The sequence below is a fragment of the Mandrillus leucophaeus genome, unplaced genomic scaffold (assembly GCF_000951045.1).
Source record: "Mandrillus leucophaeus isolate KB7577 unplaced genomic scaffold, Mleu.le_1.0 Scaffold185, whole genome shotgun sequence".
Lineage (NCBI taxonomy): Eukaryota > Metazoa > Chordata > Mammalia > Primates > Cercopithecidae > Mandrillus > Mandrillus leucophaeus.
This window is the reverse complement of record NW_012101865.1, coordinates 756,826-767,631: the sequence shown is the minus strand read 5'-3', so window position 1 is coordinate 767,631 and position 10,806 is coordinate 756,826. Positions and strand designations below refer to the sequence as shown.

The 10,806-nt window shown below is 47.2% G+C and overlaps 2 protein-coding genes across 3 annotated transcripts in view; one reads left to right on the top strand and one right to left on the bottom strand.

Moving 5' to 3' along the window:
* PNRC2 (proline-rich nuclear receptor coactivator 2) overlaps window positions 1-699 on the bottom strand; it is a 4,561-nt gene extending 3,862 nt beyond the window's left edge. Inside the window, exon 1 of one of the 2 annotated variants that reach the window (XM_011977847.1) lies at window positions 552-699. The gene's annotated coding sequence lies outside the window, so the exon portion shown is untranslated. Of the gene's footprint in view, window positions 1-329; window positions 519-551 lie in introns of those variants that run through there. The other variant, XM_011977851.1, reaches the window with a different exon arrangement.
* Window positions 700-748: 49 nt separating this feature from the next.
* Window positions 749-10,806, top strand: part of CNR2 (cannabinoid receptor 2 (macrophage)) — a 105,550-nt gene continuing 95,492 nt past the window's right edge. The window contains exons 1-2 of the mRNA XM_011977842.1: window positions 749-886; window positions 10,246-10,324. The gene's annotated coding sequence lies outside the window, so the exon portion shown is untranslated. The remainder of the gene's footprint in view (window positions 887-10,245; window positions 10,325-10,806) is intronic.

Sequence of the window (10,806 nt, the reverse complement as noted above, 5' to 3'; positions counted from 1 at the left end):
CGGCTCCGGGGCCAATCAAAACACGACAGCGCAGGCCTGGCCAATGAGAAGCGGGCCGCCGCCTGTTGCTGGGGCAGGCCGGGGGCGAAGGCGGGGAGGTGGGGCTGCCGAGGGTTTGAAATCCGCCCGGGGAGGAGGAGCATGCCGGGAGTAACTGCCCGGTCCGCCGGTGTTCACGGCCTTACCACGGCGGCCTCCCGGCGCCCCTGGCCCGCCAAGGCCCCGGCCGCTAGCTCTCGGCTCTTCCTCCCGCTCGGCTCTTCCTCCCGCTCGGCTCTCGTGCGCGCGAGCTCGCTGCCCTTGGGACTGCCCTGAGGGAAAAGACTGACCGGCGGGGGACGTTTGGTTCTCGAATTAGGGCCACTGAGTCGCGTAGCCTGTATTGACAGATGGAGGATACTCCAGAGAGCCGCTTGCCAGGGCCCAGCCCCCGCCCGCCTCGGGCCTCGACTTGTGGGTCGTCTCTCTCCCACATTCACAACTCCGCATCCGAAGTCGGCGCGTCCCTGCGGTTCCCTCCGGTGCCCCCCACCCTCCAGCCCCGCAGTTACTCAAAAGTTGCCTCCGTGTGAAGGCGGTTCAGACACACGCGGGCAAGTCAGTCACTTCCTGCTTGGTGGCCCCATTGGTCCTTAAGTTCAGTTAGAGCCCTTAACGCGCCGTGTTACAGTTTCCTGTGGCAGCAGCTCTCCCCACCCACACACCCTCGAGGGCCACAACCGGTTAGGTTTTGTTTTTCTGACCACAGCGCCTTCGCGCGTGGTAAGTGCACAGTAAGTTTGCTGAGAGAATGAGGGCTGCTCCCTTCCCCTTTTTGCCCCACTTGTAAGTGAAAAAAAGGAAAGAAAGAGAATATTGTTCAGTTGATTATGCCAGCCAGATGCAGGTAAGGGGAAAATGGCAATTTCTTTGGAGTACGTGTGTGAGCAACCCAGTGTGAATCTTTTAAAAGAGAACACTAATTTCAATGAGCGTGAATAATTCTGGGATAAACGGTACAAAATCAAGTCTCATTACATTCCCAGTTTGTTCGTGTATACACATGGATACATTCATACGTAAGTTTACATTAAATAATTTGTATTTACCAACTTCTTATAAATCTCATGTAATTTGTCGTTTATTTTTGAAACGGAGTCCCGCTCTGTCGCCCAGGCTGGAGTGCAGTGGCACAATCTCGGCTCACTGCAACCTGCGCCTCCTGGGCTCAAGCGATTCTCCTGCCTCAGCCTCCTGAGTAGCAGGGATTACAGGCGCCCGCCAACACACCCTGCTAATTTTTGTATTTTTAGTAGAGACAGGAGTTCACCATGTTGGCCAGGCTGGTCTCGAACTCCTTACCTCACGTGATCCGCCCGCCTCAGCCACTCAAAGTGCTGGGATTACAGGCGTGAGCCACCACACCTGGCCTGTATTTCGTTTTTTAATCTTCAATTTTTTGCCACCATCATCCCCCACTTCCCAATCCAACCCAAATTCCTATATTCTAGCCATTGGATCTTAAGAAAAGTTACTGCATCTTAAGAGATGCAGTTTGTTAATCTAATTTGATAAAAGAGGTATTTTTGAGCATAGGGACTTTCTGATGCTAATCATAGTCAAATAAGAAGTATGTGGTAAACCAACAGGTGTCTCAGTGAAAGGGTAATCTGTTTTCCAAACATTCAAGAAGTTTGCTTAGACATCTAGCCAGATAATAGTCAGCTGTATTTAATGAATTTTTAATGGTGTCACTTTAAAAAACAAAAAATTCCGTGGCTCCAGATTGTAATACAGAATAAAATCTAAACTCTAAACGTTTAGAAAATCATTCAAAGTCATTGCAATCTAGAATTAGTCTTTTCATGGCAGGGCATGGCTCACACCTGTAATCTCAGCAATTTGGGAGGCCAAGGCAGGAGGATCACTTGAGCTTGGGAATTTGAGACCAGCCTGGGCAACATGGCAAAACCCCATCTCTACAAATATATAATTAGCTGGGCATGGTGGCACATGCCTGTAGTCCCAGCTACCTGAGAGACTAAGGTGGGAGAATCACCTGAGCCCAGGAAGTACAGGCTGCAGTGAGCTGCGATCATACCACTACACTCCCAGGTGAGGGTAAGACACTCTCAAAAAAAAAAAAAACCAATAAAAAAGAATTCATCTCTTCAGCCACTCTGAATTTTATCTGCATAAACGTACACATAACATTGGAAATGTATAAACACACACAGTGTATTCTTACTCTGCCCCCAACCCTGTGCTAAATTTTTTTTCTTATTTCATTTAATCCTCACAATAATGTTGTGGGGTAGGAGTTGTTTTCATCCCCACTGTGCAGATGAAAAATCTGAGGCTCAGACAGTTTTGCGTTGAAAGCCAGGCACTGGAATTCAAGAGCCCAGGCTGCAGTTTTCCCGTAGCATCTGTGCTCCCCAGCACCTAAAAGGTGTTTTGCCCAGAGCAGACACTGACTGACTGTTGACTGGGCTGCCGGGGCTGTTCAAGCAGCAAAAAGTCTCCTTCCTACCATCTGACAGAACCAGTTTCTTTGCCAGAAGGTCAGAGTCGAGATGCCCTCGGGGAAAGCACTGTTAAAGCTTTTACCGCATCCCAGACTCCCAGCACAGTCTCAGGCTAGCTCCAGCCTCATCATTCATTAGTATTTACCAAGTGCCCTCAACAGCTCAGAACTAGAGAGGAGAAGTTAAAATAATACCCTTTTTGGGACATCTGACACAGCTTCTGCCAGACCCATGTGGTCTTTAAACTCAGCTCCACCAGCACAATCCTATTAGAGTTCTCAGTTCAAATAGGAAAATGTTGATGCCAACAAACAGCTCTCAGGATATAGCTCACCTAGACTGGAAGCCAAATGCATAATAAATACATGGATGTTTAATAGAAAGTATTTAGCAAAGATTTATCTGGTGCCTACTTTGTGCCAGGCACTATGCCAGGCCCTGGGGATACAACAGTGAAGGAGGCTCCATCCTGGCCCTAAAGGAACCCAAAAACTGTTTCCTTTACAGTTTATCAGAGAGGGAAACTGGTGTCTGGGAGATTTATTCCTTTCCTTCTTCCCCTGAGAGTCAAGGACAGGCAATGCCAAAATCAGCCTGCTAACCTCACTCAGGAGGTGCAGGTAACAAACATTGTGACTGGACCCTGCGAATAAAGTAGAAAATGAGGGAGACTCTCACAACTTACTGAAATTTTTTCACTGGAGGATCTGTTTTGAGCAACATATCAGTGGCAACCAAAATCAACGAAATCATTAGGAAAACATTATCTACCTAATCTGTAAGTACAGGTGGAGCAAAAAGCAAGTGTTTCTGGGCCAGGCGCAGTGGCTCACGCCTGTAATCCCAACACTTTGGGAGGCTGAGGCGGGCGGATCACCTGAGGTCAGGAGTTGGAAACCAGCCTGGCTAACATGGTGAAACCCCGTTTCTACTAAAAATACAAAAAATTAGCTGGGCATGGTGGCGCATGCCTATAATCCCAGCTACTCCGGAGGCTGAGGCAGGAGAATTGCTTGACCCCGGAAGGCAGAGGTTGCAGTGAGCCGAGATTGCGCCATTGCGCTCCAGCTTGGGCAACAAGCGCAGAACTCCGTCTCAAAAAGAAAAAAAGAAAAAAAGTGTTTCTGAAAGCCCAGCTTTGGGGGAGAGACAAGTTGTAGGCTGAGGCATACAATTGCACCAGTGCCAGAGTGGTTAGAGAAATCACCCAGGTTTGCCATGGCTTTGGAATAAGTCATAGTAGAATCGACTGGCCTTCAGGCTGATTCTCAGTTTCTTCATCTGTAGAATGGCAATCCTCCCTGTCTTGTAGAGCTCATGGTAGGAGCCAATGAAATAATGAATGTAAAAGCACTTTTATGATGTAGATTTAGAATACTCCTGTAATCCCAGCACTTTGGGAGGCAGAGGCGGGAGGATCACTTGAGCCCAGGAGTTCAGGATCAGCCTGGGCAACATAGTAAAACCCCATCTCTACAAAAAATACAGAAATTAGCTGGGAGTGGGAGGTGGTGTGCCCCTGTGGTCCCAGCTACTTGGGAGGCTAAAGGGGGAACATTCTTTGAGCCCAGGATGTTGAGACTGCAGTGAGCCATGATCACACCACTATACTCCAGCCTGGGCAACAGAGCAAGACCCTGTCTCAAAAATAAATACACAGAACATGCTAAAAATGTTAGGTACTTTAATATTATCCCCCCAACTCCACCCCCGCCCTAGCGAGTCCATTTCAAAACAAAAGCTGGTTTGGTTCTCTTTCTCCTTCATGCTCATATATGAAATCAGATGGTCAACTTGGAATGTTTGCAGGTCTGTCAGCTCAGGGCTTAATTCGGTTTGAAGAAGCAAGCAAATTCTTAGAACCTGCCAGAAGAGTGAAATGGAACACCTGCCCACTGTTTCGATGTGCCTCAGAGTTCTCATCTGGTTGCCAAACTGATTGCAAAACACACACCCCTCCCCATACCATGAATTCACTTCCTGGGGAAGCATCTGCTGCCTCCCTGCTTGCTCAGACGTTCCTGAGAAGTGTCAAATCTGTTCTTAACCATTGCAGCCATTTCAGTCTAATTACTAAACAGGGCACAGGAAGTCAATGCTGAACTCCCACTCCTCCTGTCAACGCTGATCCAGGGGTCCAGCCTTCAGGACCCTTAAAGGATTCTGATGCCCAGACCCCATCCCAGAATCAGAATCTTTGAGCACGGGGATGCGGCTATTCCAATCGAGCTGATTCCAATGTCTCACTCTAGTTGAGAATCGCTGCTTTCAGTTTTGCTAAGGGCAATCCCCTGGTGTGGAGACATATTTATGAAGGAGACCCCCTTGTCCTATGTAATTCTCAAAGTTGGTGATAACACCAAATAACCCCAAGAAATCAGAAACTAGCTCCTGAACACCCAGAGTTGTTTAGATTAGCTTTTAAAAGTGATTTTCACACAGGTGGACTCCCAGGCTCGGCCATGGGGTTCCTTGCTAGTTTGTTGATCCCAGTCGTCTAATTCTTGGCCCATTCAAGGGTCTTGGCCTCAGTCCCCAGGCCAGAAGCTGGCTGAACGGAGAGAGGGGCAGCAATCTTGAGAGGAACGAATGAAACAGGCTGAGACTGCTACCTGCGTTGCTAGGAAGAGGAAATCTGAAACACCCCGTGCTCACTCCCCCCAAAATAATGGTATATCAGAGCCATCTACTTATATGTAAGACCATAACAATGCCTGTCCCCCAACTATTCACACTCGTGGCATGAGGAAGAGACAGATACGCCATCCCCAGCTCAGAAATAATGGGAGGCTCTAAAGAGAATCAAAGGAAACATGAAACCACTGAAGCTCCCACACAGTGTTTGCTTGACAACATTCTCTGGGTTCACTTGCTATGTTTTTTTGTGTGTTTGTTTGTCTTTTTTTTTTTGAGATGGAGTCTTGCTCTGTCACCCAAGCTGGAGTGCAGTGGCGTGATCCCGGCTCACTGCAACCTCTGCCTCCTGGGTTCAAGCAATTCTCCTGCCTCAGCCTCCCGAGTAGCTGGGATTACACATGCCTGCCATTACCCTGCTAATTTTTTTTTTTTTTTGAGAAGGAGTCTCGCGCTGTTGCCGAGGCTGGAGTGCAGTGGCGCAATCTCGGCTCATCCACCTCTCAGACTTAAGCGATTCTCCTGCCTCAGCCTCCCGAGTAGCTGGGATTACACATGCCTGCCATTACCCTGCTAATTTTTTTTTTTTTTTGAGAAGGAGTCTCGCGCTGTTGCCGAGGCTGGAGTGCAGTGGCGCAATCTCGGCTCATCCACCTCTCAGACTTAAGCGATTCTCCTGCCTCAGCCTCCCAAGTAGCTGGGATTACAGGCACATGCCACCACGCCTGGCTGACTTTTTAGATTTTTGGTAGAGACAGGGTTTCACCATGTTGGCCAGACTGGTCTTGAACTCCTGACCTCAAGTGATCCGCCTGCCTCAGGCTCCCAAAGTACTGGGATTACAGGTGTGAGCCACCCTGCCAGGCCTAATTTTTATATTTTTAATAGAGATGGAGTTTCACCATTATGACCAGACTGGTTTTGAACTCCTGACTTCAAGTGATCTGCCTGACTTGGCCTCCCAAAGTGCTGGGATTACAGGCGTGAGCCACCGCACCCAGGCCTCTGTCGGCATTTTCACAGGTGAAAAAACCGAGGTTCAGCACCACCACGCCCGGCCTCTGCTTTGTATTGTAATAGCCGCTACCATTTTTAACATCTTCTACACATCTTTTTAACATATTCTAAATCTACATCATCCAAGTTCTCTCACTTTATTTCATTCAGTCCTACCATGAGCTTTACAAGGTAGGCACAGTTGCTGTTCTAAACTGAGGCTGAGAGAGACTCATTCACCTCTGCAACAAATGCCTTGTGTTTTAAACATTTTCTTTGGAGTCTTGTCTCATTACATAACACATTAACTATAGAAAAGGTAGATAAACAATAAGTAGAAATCACTCAACATCTCACTTCCCAGAAGTAAGCATTGTGAATACTTGGAAGGTATGTCCTTCCAGTCTTTTTTCTATACCAGGAGAGAGCGTGAGTCGTGGCGGGAGCATAGACACCAAAACCTGCTCAGCGACTCACCTTAGCTCTGTGGCTTTCTAGCATATGACTGACTTTGGCAGGTTGTTTAACTTCTCTGCCTCTGGGTTCAAGCGATTCTCCTGCCTCAGTGGTATATATTCTATTGTTACCTTTTTTCACTTTTTTTTTCTTTTTCTTCTTTGAGACAGAGTCTATCTCTGTTGCCCAGGCTGGAGTTCAGTGGCATGATCTCAGCTCACTGCAACCTCCACTTCGCAGTTTCAAGTGATTGTCCTGCCTCAGCCTCCTGAGTATCTGGGATTACAGGTGTGTGCCACCACACCCAGCTAATTTTTGTGTTTTTAGTAGAGATGGGATTTCTCCATATTGGCCAGGCTGGTCTTGAACGCCTGGGCCTCATGTGATCCACCCACCTCGGCCTCCCAAAGTGTTGAGATTACAGTTGTGAGCCACCATGCCTGCCCCTTTTTCCACTTTTTAAACTCAGGATGTTGTGAGCATGTTTCTATGTATATATACATTTATTGCTGACCATATTTTATGTTATGACCATCTTTGATTAATTTTACTATTCTCCACTGTTATTTCCAATTTTTTGCTATTATGTGCTGAGTTGGATATCCCTATAAATAAATCTTCATTTCTGTAAATAAGTTTCCTTTAAATAAATTACTAGGGGTGAAAGTACTAGGTCACAAGGTAAATATATAGGTAAGACTTTTGATATATATTACCAAATACCTTCCAGAAACTATGTATCCATGTATGCCCCCACCATCAGGCTAAAAGTCAGCCCCAGGCTTCTGGCTTTGAGGATACTGTTCTCCGTCCTTGTTGTTTATAGCTGCTTTCCTGACATTGGATCTGTAAGAGGAGTTGGTGAATTTACATTGGTGAATTTATTTGTTTTTTGAGACAGAGTTTTGCTCTTGTTGCCCAGGCTGAAATGCAGTGGCACAATCTCGGCTCACTGCAACCTCTGCCTCTGGGTTCAAGCGATTCTCCTGCCTCAGCCTCCCAAGTAGCTGGGATTATAGGCATGTGCCACCACACCCAGCATATTTTTTGTATTTAGTAGAGACGGGATTTTACCATGTTGGTTGGGCTGATCTTGATCTTCTGTCCTCAGGTGATCCACCTGCCTCGGCCTCCGAAAGTGTTGGGATTACAAGCGTGAGCCACCTCACCCGGCAGTGAATTTCTTTTGACGGGAAATAGTCAAAGTAATTTTAAAAGGTTTTTTTAAAGATCACGTGTTATGTATGGCCTTTGTACAAAGCATGCCTGTGGGACAGCTTTTTCTGGGGAACATGGAGCTAATAAGATCCATTTATTCGTCACAGCCTCCATAGCTGTCAATTTGGCAGTTAATGAGCTATAAACATCTGGAATTTCCACTGACTCAGGCAGGCCGATGTTTGTTCTCTGGCTGATGGCTTGGGTTTGGAAAGAGACTATGAGTCAAGCTTCCATGGCCCTAAAGCCTAGATTTTGCCACAGCAGAAAAAAAAAAAAAAAACAAAAACAGATTGACACAGTCTTAACACATGATTAAACTGTTAGGTGACACCATGGCATGACTTCCAATCTTGGGAAGAGCAGGCAACAAAGGAGTCGCCATTCGCCCACAGTTTCCAAGGCAAGAGGAGGTGAAGTAACTTGCTCAAGTTCAGTCTAATCTCTTGATTCCAGTTCACCGTGGTTTAATATTTACACCATCTCCTTGCCTTTGACTGGTATATCTTTATTTTGTTTTGTTATAACTGTTACTGATGCAATTCAAAGATATGATCTTTTGCATATTACAAATGTGTTGCATATTAAATAATAACAGTAAGTATCGAGCACTTTACTGTGAGCAAGGTACACTGTCCTAAGCAATTAAAAAAAATTTTTTTTTTGAAACAGGATCTCTGTCACTCAGGTTGGAGTGCAGTGGTGAGATCATGGCTCACTGCAGCATCAACCTCCTGGGCTCAAGCAATCCTCCTGCCTCAGCCTCCCGAGTAGCTGGGACAACAGGTGTAGGCCACCGTGCCTGGCTTATTTTTGTATTTTTTGTAGAGACAGGGTTTCATCATGTTGTCCGGGCTGGTCTTGAACTCCTAGGCTCTAGTGATCCACCTGCCTCAGCCCCCCAAAGTGCTGGGATTACAGGCATGAGCCATTGCACTAGCCTGTCCTAAACAATTGATGTGCATTATCTTATTTAATTCTCATCACAACCTACTGAGGTCACTAGTAGTATTGCCTCATTAAATGGATGAGAAAACTGAGGTTCAAAGAGGTAGGCTAAGTGATTTGCCCAAAGTCACACACCTTGAACTTGAACCTGGGTCACCCTGATGCCAAAACCTGCTCTTAGCCACTCTGCTACACCAACCTAGTCTTCAGGGTCCATATTGCTAGGAAGCGCTCAGAATACAGTATGCTCTAAACGGGAGGTAGCCACCCTTCTAGTTCCATGCTATCATTGGCCAGTAAAATTGCACATATCTTCTCATTGCCGATTAGAAAAAAAAAATAAGAGAGAAAAAAAAAAACTAGAGTATTTATAGACCCCGATATGTTTGTTTGTTTGTGAGACAGGGTTTCACTCCTATTGCTCAGGCTGGAGTGCAATGGTGGGATCTCAGCTCACTGCAACCTCTGCCTCCTGGGCTCAAGTGATCTGCCTGCCTCAGCCTCCCAAAGTTCTGGGATTTCAGGTGTGAGCCACCTGCCTGACTGGAGTTATTTTCAAAGCCCACGAGGGTGGCCCCTGCAATGACAGTCTTACAGCAAGATATTGTACTAAGAGGCAGAAGCTGAGGGAGCAGTCAGCCTAAGGAGAAGCATTGCCCACTGTGAAGGAATTGCAGCCGAGAGAGCTCATGAAGAGAATTTGCTGAAGAACAAGTGCCGTGAGAGAAAGAGGCAGCTTTAGCTATCTATCAGGCTAGGAAAATGTCACAAGAGTTCTAGTCAAGTAAGAACTTTCTTAACGTCTTCTGCCCTTCTTCCTCCCTGATTGCAGCCCTTAACTACAGTTAAGGCCAGGCACAGTGGCTCACACCTGTAATCCCAGCAATCTGGGAGGCCAAGGCAGGCGGAAGACCTGAGATCAGGAGTTTGAGACCAGCCTGGCCAACATGGTGAAACCCTGTCTCTACTAAAAATACAAAAATTAGCCGGGCATGGTGGTGTGCGCCTGTAATTCCAGCCACTCCGGAGGCTGAGGCAGGAAAAAAAATCACTTGAACCCGGCAGGCAAAAGTTTCAGTGAGCTAAAATTGCACCACTGCACTCCAGCCTGAGCGACGGAGTGAGGAAAAAAACAAACAAACAAACAAAAAACAGAGCAGGCGTGCTAGCTCATGCCTGTAATCCCAGAACTTTGGGAGGCCGAGGTGGGTGCATCACTTGAGATCAGCAGTTCAAGACCAACTTGGCCAACATGGTGAAACCCGGCCTCTACTAAAAATACAAAAATTAGCCAGGTCTGGTGGCCTGCATCTGTAATCCCAGCTACTTGGGAGGCTGAGGCAGAAGAATTGCTTGAACCCAGGAGGTGGAGGTTGTAGTAAGCCGAGATTGCACCACTGCACTCCATCCTGGGTGACAGCGAGACTGTCTAAAAAAAAAAATTAAATACATTAAAAACAAAAATTTTTCTGAATTGTGTTCACAGCCGCTGCCGCACCACCGTCACTCTCCAAGGCCAGCGCCACCTCTCACTCGCCGAGCTCCGGAAGGCGAAGAGAAGGGGGGTAAGCAAGAGAAGGGGTAAGCAAGAGAAGGGGGGTAAGCAGAGAAGGGGGGTAAGCAGGGAGGTCTCTGTACCAACGGCTCCTACAAAGCCGACTGCCGGCAAATCCACCGAGGGTGAAGCATCCGGGAGGCAACTGGCTACGAAGGCCGCTCGCAAGAGTGCGCCCTCTACTGGAGGGGTGAAGAAACCTCATGGTTACAGGCCTGGTACTGTGGCACTCCGTGAGATTAGACATTATCAGAAGTCCACTAAACTTATGATTCGCAAACTTCCCTTCTAGCGTCTGGTGCGAGAAATTGCTCAGGACTTTAAAACAGATGTGCGCGGGCCGGGCGCGGTGGCTCACGCCTGTAATCCCAGCACTTTGGGAGGCCCAGGTGGGCGGATCACAAGGTCAGGAGATCAAGATCATCTTGGTTAACACGGTGAAACCCCGTCTTTACTGAAAACACAAAAAATTAGCCAGGCGTGGTGGTGGGC